General features: G+C 43.8%; 2 long non-coding RNA genes across 4 annotated transcripts; both read left to right on the top strand.

The window, feature by feature from the left end:
* The first annotated feature begins 182 nt into the window (after positions 1–182).
* Positions 183–2,124, top strand: LOC138971876 (uncharacterized). 2 transcript variants are annotated; one of them, XR_011457411.1, is made up of 3 exons: positions 183–596; positions 1,134–1,204; positions 1,446–2,124. It is a non-coding gene; the product is annotated as an uncharacterized lncRNA (long non-coding RNA). The 2 variants fall into 2 exon arrangements; XR_011457410.1 differs by having other exon boundaries at positions 1,134–2,124.
* Positions 2,125–11,140: 9,016 nt separating this feature from the next.
* Positions 11,141–13,673, top strand: LOC138971875 (uncharacterized). 2 transcript variants are annotated; one of them, XR_011457409.1, is made up of 3 exons: positions 11,141–12,144; positions 12,682–12,752; positions 12,994–13,673. It is a non-coding gene; the product is annotated as an uncharacterized lncRNA (long non-coding RNA). The 2 variants fall into 2 exon arrangements; XR_011457408.1 differs by having other exon boundaries at positions 12,682–13,673.
* The last annotated feature ends 800 nt before the right edge of the window (positions 13,674–14,473 follow it).

The following is a 14,473-nucleotide window of genomic DNA, read 5'->3' as shown; positions in this document are numbered from 1 at the left end:
TACACACAATCAACACCTGTGCAGAACGGACATGTTTTGCACATTCACAAGAAGAAAAAACCCTCTGCACTTAAAACAAACAGGGTGTGGAATTTGTGTCTAGATGCACGTTGGTGACGATTTCTAATTTTTCATTTACACGAGAAGGAAGGTATTTTTGTTTGTTTGTTTGTTTGTGTAACCAAGTGCGAGGGATTTGCGGTGTAGGGGAAACAACTACGTTAGTCAAAAAAAGGGTTTGTTTTCCTTTGCGTTGCTGAGGTTAAAATGTAGATTTGCTGCAAATTATGTTTTGACAACAAAATACGTTTTTGTGTTATTAAGATTTTATTTTGATTGATAGGGTATGAGTTCACAAAGGATTTGTGAGTTGGAAAGTGGTTTGAATTACGAGTACTGAAGGATTTAGGTTTTTGGTAGGAGAGTATTTTTGGGTCATGTGATTGGAGACGCGCGCGAAGTTCTTCCTTTTCCGCCTGACTGCGAAGTCGAGAAGACATGCTGGCGTAGTATTGAGAAAAGAATCGGGAAAGAAATAGAGATTCTTGGCAGCATCCGGTGATCTAATGTGGTAGATTGTGATGCCAGACGTGGAGGTAATTTTGATTTTATATTTGTATGATCGATGGTGAGATTGAGGATGAAAATTTGTTGGATTTGAAGTGGTGCTCGTTGTGAGAAAAACCTGTTTGTGGATGGCGCCGGTGCAAATCATATTTTTGATGAAAATTGATGATTAATCATAGGTATATTGGTAAAATAGGATGATATTTTGGGAGAATATTATGTTGGTAGTTATAAGGAATGGTTTTGAAAACGATTGATCAGAAAATTGAACTTTTAGTTGAGTTGTGAAAGACAGTCTATTTTTGACGTTGTGGGATCAAAAAGGGAAAGATTAAGAGTTGAAGTGGAAGCGTGATGTGACAGCCGAGACTATGTTGTTAAACCGTGTTGTACACAGTATTAGAAGAAAGTGTACTATGATAAAACATAAATTGTGGTAGATTTCCGGGAAAAGTATTAATTTCATAGTGAAGTCAGTCAGTAATCTGAGATGACAACATCTCGGATACGACAGGAAATCAAAATCGTTAATTTAGTCGCTATTGATAGTTCCGTAATAATTGCAGATGGAGGAGGATGCCGCGGTTTTCATGTTCGGCCAGAGGTAGCGTGACCGAGAGAAAAGGCATGAGAAGAGGTTCGTACATTCTTTCCTTTGCTTATAGTTGAATTCAGTGACGAACAAGATGGCATTAATGTGTTATTAATGTAGTGTTAGCTTTGTTAATGAGTTGTATTGAAAGAATTACGACAGACATTGTGAAGAAAATTATGTTCCAACACAGAGAAAGCAGGTAAGAGGTTGTAATACCTTGATGTACATACCCACTGTGAAACAGGCAGTAATGTACCCTGGGTGTGTGCTTTTGTGTTTACAGGGAGCAGACGTCGTTTGTAGACTACTCTTTCCTAAGGGGTTTTCAGTTTTATTCTAGGTTTAGGTTTAGTTTTAGGTGCAAGTTTTTTCAGTTTTAGATTCAGTTTTAGATTCAGGTTTAGGTTTAGTTTTAGTTTTCAGTTTAGTTTTAGATTCAGTTTTAGTTTCATATTTTAGGTTTTAGATTCAGATTTCAGTTTTAGGTTTTAGTTTTAGATTCAGGTTTTAGTTTTAGGTTCAGGTTCAGTTTTATATTTTATTTTTTTTATTTTTTTATTTTAGATCTAGTTTTATTGTCTTACGGGGTTCTCTCGGTAATCATTATTTGTGACTGTTGTGAACGTCAAGTGTGCTCTCCCTGTATAGTGTAATCCAAACTTTAACCGGAAGTTGTGATGACATTGTCCATGGTAGGGGTGTTTGTAATAGTTGGCATTGTGAAGAGGACAGTGTATTGAATTTTTTGACAAAAGGATGGTTGTGTGATCTGCTAGTATTGGGGTCAGTGAGTGCCCTGTAGATGTATGAGAATGATCTAGCATGGGATTAACCCTTTTGTCGCCTGACAGAGATATTGTACGCTCAGGCTGAAGCCCACCAATCCTCTGAGAACTCGTCTTGTCTGTACGTATGTGTATTAGCTGCCATTATATTAAGCAATAAAGTACAAAGTGACAACATTTATTGTGTGTCGTGGTGGTGAAAGCAGACGCGAGTTTGTGTTGTAATTGTTTTCTACGTTTGTTCTGTTTTGTGAAATTATTTTATCTTTTTAATTAGTTTCAATTGGCCAAGTCTTTCCCGGTTCTTATCTTATTTCTCAGCGGGGTCTCGAGACACGAGCCCACGGCAGGCCTTGGGTTAGAGCTCCCCCCAAGTAAATTTTGGGAGTTCAAAACTAGTTCCAACCACTCTTCTTGTATTTTTATCACATATTTGAGTGAGAGAGTGGAAGTTGATAAGTTCGATCCGTGCAAGTCTCGCAAGAGGACGTAGGAAATCCTCTCCCGGGCATAGTTCGTACGGAGAGAACGGGGCTAACTCAAAAATGTGATTGGCACCTCCTTGTTTATCTTAGATTTTTACTTCGGTCTTATTTGACCCATTGTGACCTTTGTTGGACATATTTGACCGTAGTAAGGTCTTATTTGGCACCCTCCGACGGGACCCCCGTGTGGAGTTATATGTGAACTTGGCGAGCTTGGACCAATTGGAACATTGGTTTTTTTTTTTGGTTTTTTTTTGTGTGTGTATATTTATGTGAGAGAACCCCTTAGGATAGGACTAGGATCGAACGACGAGAGCAACGGCAACGACTGCGGCAACGACATCTGGATCGGCTGGACGAGAGAAGGAAGAGGAACTTGGACTGCGGCGCGACGCAAGACCTGTGTCAATACTGTTTTGTGTACTTGTGTTGTGACCTTGACTTTGCGAATTGTGTGAAAGTGAATGAAAGGAGTTGCGAACCTCGGAACTGTTTGCCGGAATAAAATAGATGTCAACCGAATTGGTAAACGTTGAAGGTCACGTTTTCGATTGCGTCTGTGACAATAAATCACCGTTTGCATTTATTTCCGAACTTGCGAGATCCTCCTCCGGAATTGTATCAGAAAGCTAATTGGTAGTTCGGGAGAACACAGTAGGATCACTTTCATGTGCGAATGTCACGTCACGCTTACATTTAAACAAGTAACTTTGCAGGATGTGAAGTTGCCGGTGAAACAGGACAGTACTGATATAAAAGCTAGTGTCGTGCTGGGGAAAGATCTTTTGTGTAGATTGCAGGAATAAGGTTAATCAACATGACGGACAGGAAAGAGAGAAGAGAGATACTACATCCTAGTGATGATGACTTAATGAGGAGGCTGAATGAGTCTTTGAGGGAGAGTGAGGGTGCTTCGTATCTTCAGACACCAGGTGGAGGGTATACAAGAAGGGAAGAAGTACAGATGCTGGGGGCGGCTGATCACTACGAGAGGTTAGGGATTAGAATGGGACTGTCCGGGGTAGAGTTAGCACAATTTGTGGCTACAAACGAACGCCAAGATAGGGTGGCAAATGAGTCTACCATGGCGAACCTGGAAGCAAGTAGAGGAACATCGGCTAGAGTGCCAGTAGCAGTGTACCCATCCCCAAAGATAAAGTCATTCAAAGGAAAAGAGTCTGTAAGAGCGGGGTACGATGTAGAGGAGTTCGTCATGGAGATGAGGGCAATGCTAGCACAAAGGGATTTGGGATCGAAGGAAGGACTGCAGGTGGTTCTGTCTTACGTTGAGGGTGATGCCAGACGTGAAGTAAAAAACGGGGGCAGGAGATGTTTTGGCGCAGAGGATGTATTTGAGGTGTTGAACGAAGCCTATGGCGATAATCGGTCTCTGTCTACTCTTTTGAAAGAATTCTCAGAAAGGGAACAGTTACCCAGAGAAACGGTGAGAGAGTTTGCAACTGATTTGCATGAGAAGTTCGAGAGACTTGTGAAGAAGCAAGAAACAAGTGGCAGAGAGGTTTCTCGAGAAGAGTTACTGTGCGATCATTTCATTGAAGGGGTGAGAGACAAGGGTCTAGTTTTAGATCTGAAAAGGCAGTCGCAACAGCAGAGTCAGTCCTTCCGCACGCTAAGGCGTTTAGCCATTGATTGGGAGGAGACAATAGAGTCAGGATTGCCAAAGAATAGAGCCACTAGTCGCACAGTAAAAGCAAACTCGGTGGAGGTAGAGAGTAGGGACGATTGGAAAGAGGATCTAGACAGGTTGATCACCGGAGTCAAAGAAGGGTTGAAAGTGGCGTCAGAAGAGAAGTGTGTCACAGGGCAGATTGGGGCACAGTGTAGTCTTAGTGGGGGGACCACCGAAACAGGCATAGAGGATGTTAGGCAACAGATGCACAAGATGACTAGGGATCTGGAAGAGTTGAAGGGTTGGTTGCGCAGGACAAATGTTTCAAGGAATGATGCGGCGGTGGACGAGGGAGGTGGACAGTCCAGGTTGTCGTCGACATTCAGACAGACATTTAGGCGAGGACCCAGGTCAACGAGGTTTCAGTATACTCCAGATGGAAAGCCAGTTTGTGCTAAGTGCAATTGTGCAGGGCATGTGTGGCGAAGGTGTCCAGGTGTGGCGACACAAGGGGAAGGTCCGTTAAACGACCAACCGTCCGCGTAGAGAGTCGTACGTCGGATGGTAAGAAAGGAGACTCCACCTTGGTTTCACGGATGGTAGGTGAGAAGACTATGGTCTTTGTGGAGGTAGATGGTACCAGATTAGAGTGTCTGTGGGACACAGGGTCACAGGTGACTATCATGAGCAAAAGATGGTTCGAGAAATATTTCGCGACCAAGAGTTTGGTTCGAAATACGCAGTTCATTCAATTGGTTGCGGCGAATGGGACTAGTATTCCCTACTTGGGATACGTGCTCTTGGATATCAAGGTGGGTGAACAGGTTCTCCAGAAATGTGGTGTGCTAGTGAGTGCAAGCGAGTCCTCGAAGAAAGGTGAGCCAGACCTTGTGCTGGGGACAAATGTGATAGAGAGGGCAAAAGATTTACCGAAGGGTTTGGAGTACCCAAAGGGCGGTAAGAGAAGTTGTCTGGGAAGAGTTCGACTACCGAAGTGCGGGGTACACGCAGCGGCGAGGTCGATAGTTTCAGTCATGGTGACGGGGAGTCAAGAAGTTCGGGATGATGAGGAGATAATCATAGAACCGTTGGTTACCAACAGCGGATTTATGATTCCGTGTACGGTGGTGAAGGGAAAGGGACCATGGCAGGTTCCGCTGTTCAACATAGGGGAGGAAGATTTGTTCTTGCAAGGAAAGACTCCAGTGGGATCTTTGCAGAAGGTTGCTCATGAAGTACGACAGGAAGTACAGGTGGAGGACTCCTCAGAGGGATTGGTTGTACACTGTGCTGCAGTATCGGCCAGTGAAGCATCAGAAGCAACAAGTACGTCTGGGTTGGTCAACAGGGAAGATGTGGACTGTAGCGATGAGGAGTTTGTGCAGTTGCAGTCACTGTTTCAAGAGTTTTCGGGTAGTCTGACACAAGATGACATGAGTTTAGGGTATACTGATAGAGTGAAACATCGTGTGTTGGATGACAACATACCGACAGCGCAAACGTTTCGCAGAATACCGCCGACTCAAATGGAGGAAGTCAAAAGTCATATACAAGATTTGTTGGAGAAAGGGATCATCCAGGAGAGCAGCAGTGAATACGCATCGCCGATAGTGTTAGTGAGAAAGAAACCGGCACCGGGCGCACTCAGAGGAGATTTACGTCTCTGTGTGGATTTCCGTGAAGTAAACAAGAAAACCAAGAAGGACAAGCATCCTATACCACGGATCGAGGAGTCTTTGGATGCGTTGCAAGGAGCCAAGTATTTTACCAGTTTGGACTTAGCTTCAGGGTACCACCAGGTGGCTATGGACGAGCGTGATCAGCACAAGACGGCTTTCATTACGCCTTTTGGTCTCTACGAATATAAGAGAATGCCTTTTGGTCTGGCCTCGGCCCCGGCCACGTTTCAGAGACTCATGAACTCATCGATGCATGACATGCTGTTCCAGATCCTGTTGGTGTATTTGGATGACATCTTGGTGTACAGCACAACATTCTCAGAACACTTGGAGAGACTGAGGAAGGTTTTGACACGACTGCGTGAACTGGGTCTAAAGTTGAACCCAAAGAAGTGCAAGTTTTGCCAGAGATCAGTTGAGTACTTGGGGTACACCGTGTCGGCGGAGGGTGTGGAAACAGACGCGAAGAAAATTGACGCGGTGAAGAAGTGGCCGAAGCCTACCACGTTGCGAGAGTTGCGTTCGTTTCTGGGGTTCTGTTCCTACTATCGACGTTTTGTGAAAGGTTTCGCTCAGTTGGCAGGGCCACTACACGGTGCTGTGGGAGAACTGTACGGCAAGGTGCAGCATAAACATGGAGGGAAGAAGACCCCTTTGGGAAAGACTTGGACGGATGAGTGTCAGCAGGCGTTTGAGGCTCTCAAGGAAGCGCTGACGACGGCGCCGGTGCTTGGTTTTGCAGACTACAACTTACCATTTATCCTAGAAACGGATGCAAGTCTCAAAGGATTGGGTGCAGTCCTGTCGCAGGAACAGGACGGGAAGAAGAGAGTCATAGCTTACGCCAGCAGAACCTTGAGGCCACCAGAGAAGAACATGACAAACTATAGCTCGATGAAGTTGGAACTTCTGGCATTGAAATGGGCTGTCACCGAGAAGTTTCGAGGGTATTTGTTAGGAGCAACTTTCGTGGCATTCACGGACAACAATCCGTTGAGTCACCTTGACAAGGCAAAACTTGGAGCAACAGAACGGCGTTGGGCGGCGCAGCTTGCGTTGTTTGACTTCGTTATCAAGTACAGGTCAGGACGTTCAAACGTGAACGCAGATGAGTTGTCCAGGTGCCCCATGCCAGCAGAAGATGGGATAGAAGAGGAAGAATTTGTGGACGCAGCCCTGCCCATAGTTCGGAAAGCAGAACAGCTGGATTTGAGCGCGATCGCTGAACGCATGGAACAAACGAGGGTGTGTGGGATCAGAGTGGAGACCTCCACAGCAGGAGAACAGCTACCTGAAGGAGTGAACTGGGCGCAAGACCAGGTGAAGGGTGAAGCACTACGTTCTTTACCATCTTTGTCCAAGGAGAGCCTACAGGAAGCACAAAGACAAGACTCAGAATTGGGACCACTGTTGACGTTTGATCCTACCAGTGAGGACGGTAGGCCTACGCATGACGATTTGTTAGGCAAGAGTCGTGCGTTTATCACTTTGTGTAGACAGTGGGACAGGTTTCGACTAGTGGATGGACTGTTGTATCGAGTGATTCAGCACCCTACTACTCACGAGGAAGTAAGGCAGTTGGTGCTACCAGTTTGTTTACGGAAGACTGTGTTCGAGTCTATACATCAGACCGGACATCAGGGTATAGAACGTTGTACACGACTGCTGCAAGAAAGATGTTATTGGCCGGGAATGTTCGCCGATGTTCAGAAGTGGGTGAAGTCGTGTGAGCGCTGCAACTTTTCGAAACGCGTGATGCCGAGCGTGGTGACACCAATGGGACACTTGTTGGCCACGCGACCTTTGGAGGTGGTGGCCATGGATTTCACCACGTTGGAGAAGTCGTCCGATGGAAAAGAGGATGTACTCGTGATCACGGATGTATTCACCAAGTTCACTGTAGCCGTGGCGACCAAGGACCAGAAGGCTACCACTGTGGCGCGAATATTGGTGACAGAATGGTTCCAGAAGTATGGGATACCAGCACGGCTACATTCGGATCAAGGGAGGAACTTTGAAGGAGAGGTGATAAAGGCTCTTTGTGACATGTACCAGGTTCGGAAGTCCCGGACGACACCCTATCATCCCCAGGGCAATGCGCAGTGTGAAAGGTTTAATCGGACTATGCATGACCTACTGAGGACATTGGGAACCAAGCAGAAGAAGAAATGGACAGGGTACCTCCCAGAGTTGGTGTACACCTACAATGTAACTCCACATTCGTCAACAGGGTTTTCACCGTATGAACTGCTGTTTGGACAAAAACCGTGGCTGCCAGTGGATTTTCTGTTGGGCAGGGAAGAGCAAGCGGACTCAAGTGTGGAATGGGTGACGCACCATCGAGAGAAGCTGGCAGAGATACACAGGCTGACAAGACAGAATCTTGGAACAGCGGCCACCCACAGGAAGAGGCGACATGACGCCAAGGTGAGAGGAACTCGACCGACGAAAGGGGATATAGTGCTGATCAGGGATCACCCTCCGGGTAGAAACAAAATCCAAGATGCTTGGAAGACGGAGAAGTACAGGGTAGTGGAGCAGATCCAGGAGGATGGGTCACCTCTGTTGTTGGAATCATTGGAGACAGGAGCACGGAAGAGGCTGCATATATCGCAGGTGAAAAGGTTGATTGAGGACAAGGAGGAGTTGCCTCGAAGATGTTCAGAAGAGGTAAGACAGATACCACAGAAGGATGCAAGTCCAAGGGAGGTAGAGAGAGTCGAGAAAATAGCACATCGGGAAAAGAGTCAGGGAGTAACAGGCTGGGAAAACGTTGATGCCGAAGAGGGAGACTCACGAGACGATAGCACCAGAACGGGGGAAGAAAGTCACTCAGAAGTTCTTGCGAGAAAGGAGGCAAATAGGTACAACTCGGGGAGTGAAACAAGACGACCAAAGCGAGTGACGGCTGGACGACACTCAAATGTGCATAGGCTACCGCGCTCGGCTAAGATATGTTCGGTGATGAAGGCACTATGTGGCCTGTTGGAGGTGTTGTGTTAAGTTCCTGTGGAAGAAGGTTCCTGTCTCTTAGCGGTTTTCTTAGCGCTTTCATAGGAGCAACGGAAGCAGATGTCGCTTGAGCGATCTGTAGCAGGTGTTGGTCAACAGCCTGAGTGTTGGTTCCTGATGAGGATGTAGGAGATTGCGTCGTACGCGTGGACAGTTGTTGTCAAGGGATTACTCATAGGGTTTGTAGAGACAGGTGAGGTTTAGCCAACCTGTGGCAGGTACTGTTTCAATCAGCCTGCGTGATCAGACTCTGGATGTAGTAGTTAGACAGAACCTGGTGTAAAAGGACAGGATCTGACCCATATAGGAACAAGTTAAGCAACATCGTGAAGGCAAGTGATGTGGATTCCGATGACTGTCGTGGCGATAGTGTAAGTGTGGTTGTGTAAATAAAAGGAATAGCAGTATGGCTATGAATGGTCCGTGAGGTACACAGCTGTGCTAAAGTAAGGAAGGCCGTTAAAAGGGCCGTGATGCCGTCATGGTCCCTTGTCGGGCTGTGATGGCGGTTGTGATCCATTGTCGGATCATGATCCGAGGCACGGTGGTTGAGCATTGACGGTAGGGTGGGTCAGCTCAACACATTGGGTGCATAACTGTTCGCCTAGGTCAGGGAGTGTAAGGATGTACTCGTCCGCTAGGTACCGTGGGGCAGTTGTGTACATTGGCCAGAAGTACTGGAGGGTAAGAGGTCGGTAGCGATTTTATTTTTATTTTTATACCAGTTTGGTTTTTTTTGTTGGTTATAGTTATTAAGTGTCATTTTTTCTCTAATCAAACTTCGTTTCGTGACGTCGAGTGTTTTGTAGAGAGTATGTGGTATTATAACTTATGTATTACCGATGAAGACGAGATAGGTTATAGGGTACTGTTCCTTTAGTAAGGGCAGCTAAAGAAGATGTTGTAATTTTGAAATCGACTTTCATTACCTAAACCGATTGGGAGGTAACGTCGGTCGCTGTCTAACTTCGGCTTGGACAGTACGAGATATTAAATATTTTCTAACCAGTGGAAAACTTTGGTTTTCGTGAGAGGGTGGAGTTATTGTTGCCATGTCATTGGATATGAGGTCAATCAACATTTTTGGACAAGTTCCACTGTTTGGAATAGAGACGTTGTCCTTACTGATGTAGACTTGTGTTATAACTACTGCTCTCTTGTATTATGTTGTGTACCTTGTTTTGTATCTGTCGACGTGTGATGTTGGAATTTTGTGGTGGTCCCGTGGAGGTTAGGAGAATCTAAAGGCTGTACAGGCATGTAGAATGTTGTACAAAGAGACCAGCTCAGTCTCGATAAAACGAGTAAGGTATGGATACGGGTTGCACTAGCCGATAAACGATGCAGGATGGAGTATGACTCCATCTGGTGAAACAGAATAATGGGAAGTAGGCTGTATGAACTTAATGTCCTGCGTTAGAGAGATTAATTCTGTCTTGATGACGAGAGAAACATGTCAGATATGGTTGCACAAGCCTTTTAAACGTTGCACAGAAAGACTAGCTCAGTCTTGATAAAAGAGAGTAAAGGTATAGGTGGCACGCACCTTAGAACACGATGTGACGATTAGACTAGTTCAGTCTAGAGTAAAACAGAACTGGAAATTAAGATTAGCATGCTAGTTAATAAGTGGATTGGATACAGTTAAGATTTTTCTCCCGGAGCGCGGTAGATTCGGAGTTGGGGAGCGGGAAACGATATTCCCCCTGAATGAGAATCATTGTTTCCTCCCTTCTCCCTGCAGGTTCTGATGTTACTGTCGATCGTTACATGTTGTGTTGGTTATTTGTGTTGTGTTATTAGAATTAACGCAAGCCAAACGTTAATTTTTGGTGTGACTGGGTGTGGTGTAATCTTAGGACGTTGCTTGTTGTCGGGGTTAGCGAGCCGTTATAGACGCAGCTCTTCACGTGTCTAGCATAAGTCCCTTGATTTACTTTACCTATGGTGCACAAGTCAGTTTATTTTTGAAGGTTAGAAGCTGTTGGAGTTAGTGATGATGATGGTCTTGTTGTTACTCAGATTTTTGGGGAAAGACTTTGATGAGCGAGTAGAGTAATCTTTCAGTAGGTACCATGTAACCTTTCAATAGGTGCAGCTCGTGTGTTGTCATTGTGACATTAGAACCAGATCTAGGTGGTGACGCCATTAGCCGTTACGACTGCAGTAGTGCATAATCTTTACGTTTTAGTTAAACGCGAGTTTTGTTCGGTTTCACAGTTGTGAAATTGATGAGAGTAGGACAGGAGCGTGGTGTGAGCGCTTGGCTATTAGAGGGTTAGATGAGTTTTGACCGTGGCTGTTAAAAGCACGATTGAGAACGGGTTTTGTCAAACTTTCTGGTGCTGTAGCTCAGTTATGGTTTTAGTAAGCATTGATCTTGGGACACTGGTTTGTCAGTGCTGGTGGTCATAATAGACACAGCATTTCACGTGATCTAGTGCTGAACCTGGGATTGGTTGTGTGCTGAAGCTAAGGATGATTCGAGTTTTGGTTTCTTTATGGTTTTATGGATTGGAGTTTTAACTGCTGTGGTTAGCTGGTTTAGTGAGAGCGTTGTTGGGCGAAGACAGTGATGAGTGGTATTTGCACTTCTTTAGTGAATGCAGATGATCCACGGGGTTTATCACTGTGACATTCAACCTCGGCACTTTTGTTATTTCCTACGGCCTTAGTGATTTGGGACTCCAATGCTCCGTTGTTTATGTTGGTTAATGGTTTACGTGTAGTAGTATGACGGTGAAGTTTGTTTATGTCATGTTTGTCCATGGTTCTCAGAGGTGGGTTGCATATAATAAGATTTATAAAGGTGGATTTTGTATGATATGGTTTGTGGTGAATTCGGGTTTTTAATAAACATGCTCGTAGTGTGTTTCCAGTTTCCTGCTCGTAGGCTCGTAGCCGAGGTTAGGTAGACACTTAGTTTTGGGAGACGCGTGTCGTCAGGAGCCGACGTTCGAGTTGGGGAGTGTGTAACCAAGTGCGAGGGATTTGCGGTGTAGGGGAAACAACTACGTTAGTCAAAAAAAGGGTTTGTTTTCCTTTGCGTTGCTGAGGTTAAAATGTAGATTTGCTGCAAATTATGTTTTGACAACAAAATACGTTTTTGTGTTATTAAGATTTTATTTTGATTGATAGGGTATGAGTTCACAAAGGATTTGTGAGTTGGAAAGTGGTTTGAATTACGAGTACTGAAGGATTTAGGTTTTTGGTAGGAGAGTATTTTTGGGTCATGTGATTGGAGACGCGCGCGAAGTTCTTCCTTTTCCGCCTGACTGCGAAGTCGAGAAGACATGCTGGCGTAGTATTGAGAAAAGAATCGGGAAAGAAATAGAGATTCTTGGCAGCATCCGGTGATCTAATGTGGTAGATTGTGATGCCAGACGTGGAGGTAATTTTGATTTTATATTTGTATGATCGATGGTGAGATTGAGGATGAAAATTTGTTGGATTTGAAGTGGTGCTCGTTGTGAGAAAAACCTGTTTGTGGATGGCGCCGGTGCAAATCATATTTTTGATGAAAATTGATGATTAATCATAGGTATATTGGTAAAATAGGATGATATTTTGGGAGAATATTATGTTGGTAGTTATAAGGAATGGTTTTGAAAACGATTGATCAGAAAATTGAACTTTTAGTTGAGTTGTGAAAGACAGTCTATTTTTGACGTTGTGGGATCAAAAAGGGAAAGATTAAGAGTTGAAGTGGAAGCGTGATGTGACAGCCGAGACTATGTTGTTAAACCGTGTTGTACACAGTATTAGAAGAAAGTGTACTATGATAAAACATAAATTGTGGTAGATTTCCGGGAAAAGTATTAATTTCATAGTGAAGTCAGTCAGTAATCTGAGATGACAACATCTCGGATACGACAGGAAATCAAAATCGTTAATTTAGTCGCTATTGATAGTTCCGTAATAATTGCAGATGGAGGAGGATGCCGCGGTTTTCATGTTCGGCCAGAGGTAGCGTGACCGAGAGAAAAGGCATGAGAAGAGGTTCGTACATTCTTTCCTTTGCTTATAGTTGAATTCAGTGACGAACAAGATGGCATTAATGTGTTATTAATGTAGTGTTAGCTTTGTTAATGAGTTGTATTGAAAGAATTACGACAGACATTGTGAAGAAAATTATGTTCCAACACAGAGAAAGCAGGTAAGAGGTTGTAATACCTTGATGTACATACCCACTGTGAAACAGGCAGTAATGTACCCTGGGTGTGTGCTTTTGTGTTTACAGGGAGCAGACGTCGTTTGTAGACTACTCTTTCCTAAGGGGTTTTCAGTTTTATTCTAGGTTTAGGTTTAGTTTTAGGTGCAAGTTTTTTCAGTTTTAGATTCAGTTTTAGATTCAGGTTTAGGTTTAGTTTTAGTTTTCAGTTTAGTTTTAGATTCAGTTTTAGTTTCATATTTTAGGTTTTAGATTCAGATTTCAGTTTTAGGTTTTAGTTTTAGATTCAGGTTTTAGTTTTAGGTTCAGGTTCAGTTTTATATTTTATTTTTTTTTATTTTTTTATTTTAGATCTAGTTTTATTGTCTTACGGGGTTCTCTCGGTAATCATTATTTGTGACTGTTGTGAACGTCAAGTGTGCTCTCCCTGTATAGTGTAATCCAAACTTTAACCGGAAGTTGTGATGACATTGTCCATGGTAGGGGTGTTTGTAATAGTTGGCATTGTGAAGAGGACAGTGTATTGAATTTTTTGACAAAAGGATGGTTGTGTGATCTGCTAGTATTGGGGTCAGTGAGTGCCCTGTAGATGTATGAGAATGATCTAGCATGGGATTAACCCTTTTGTCGCCTGACAGAGATATTGTACGCTCAGGCTGAAGCCCACCAATCCTCTGAGAACTCGTCTTGTCTGTACGTATGTGTATTAGCTGCCATTATATTAAGCAATAAAGTACAAAGTGACAACATTTATTGTGTGTCGTGGTGGTGAAAGCAGACGCGAGTTTGTGTTGTAATTGTTTTCTACGTTTGTTCTGTTTTGTGAAATTATTTTATCTTTTTAATTAGTTTCAATTGGCCAAGTCTTTCCCGGTTCTTATCTTATTTCTCAGCGGGGTCTCGAGACACGAGCCCACGGCAGGCCTTGGGTTAGAGCTCCCCCCAAGTAAATTTTGGGAGTTCAAAACTAGTTCCAACCACTCTTCTTGTATTTTTATCACATATATTTGAGTGAGAGAGTGGAAGTTGATAAGTTCGATCCGTGCAAGTCTCGCAAGAGGACGTAGGAAATCCTCTCCCGGGCATAGTTCGTACGGAGAGAACGGGGCTAACTCAAAAATGTGATTGGCACCTCCTTGTTTATCTTAGATTTTTACTTCGGTCTTATTTGACCCATTGTGACCTTTGTTGGACATATTTGACCGTAGTAAGGTCTTATTTGTTTGTTTGTTTGTTTGTTTGTTTGCTCTGTTTTGTTGTTGTTATTTTAACCCAGAATGCATGGCTGATATTCAACCAATTGAAATCTGAAAATACCGTGGTGCTTTCCGTCGTATGGGTCTTCCAAGACTGACTTATTTCAAGTGTGTTCATGCGTTTACAATATTTGTGATTTTTATTCCAAGTCCAAAAGATATAATAATAGTGTTACGTAGCATTATATCTAAAACTGAAGAGAAAAAAAAATCAACAAACAAGAAAATTAAGTTTATTGAGCGGTAAATTATTGACAAAACGAAAGTAAATGTTGTCTATGCTTCAACATTTG

The sequence above is a fragment of the Littorina saxatilis genome, linkage group LG7 (assembly GCF_037325665.1).
Source record: "Littorina saxatilis isolate snail1 linkage group LG7, US_GU_Lsax_2.0, whole genome shotgun sequence".
Classification (NCBI taxonomy): Eukaryota; Metazoa; Mollusca; class Gastropoda; order Littorinimorpha; family Littorinidae; genus Littorina; species Littorina saxatilis.
This window is presented reverse-complemented; position numbering and strand designations above follow the sequence as displayed.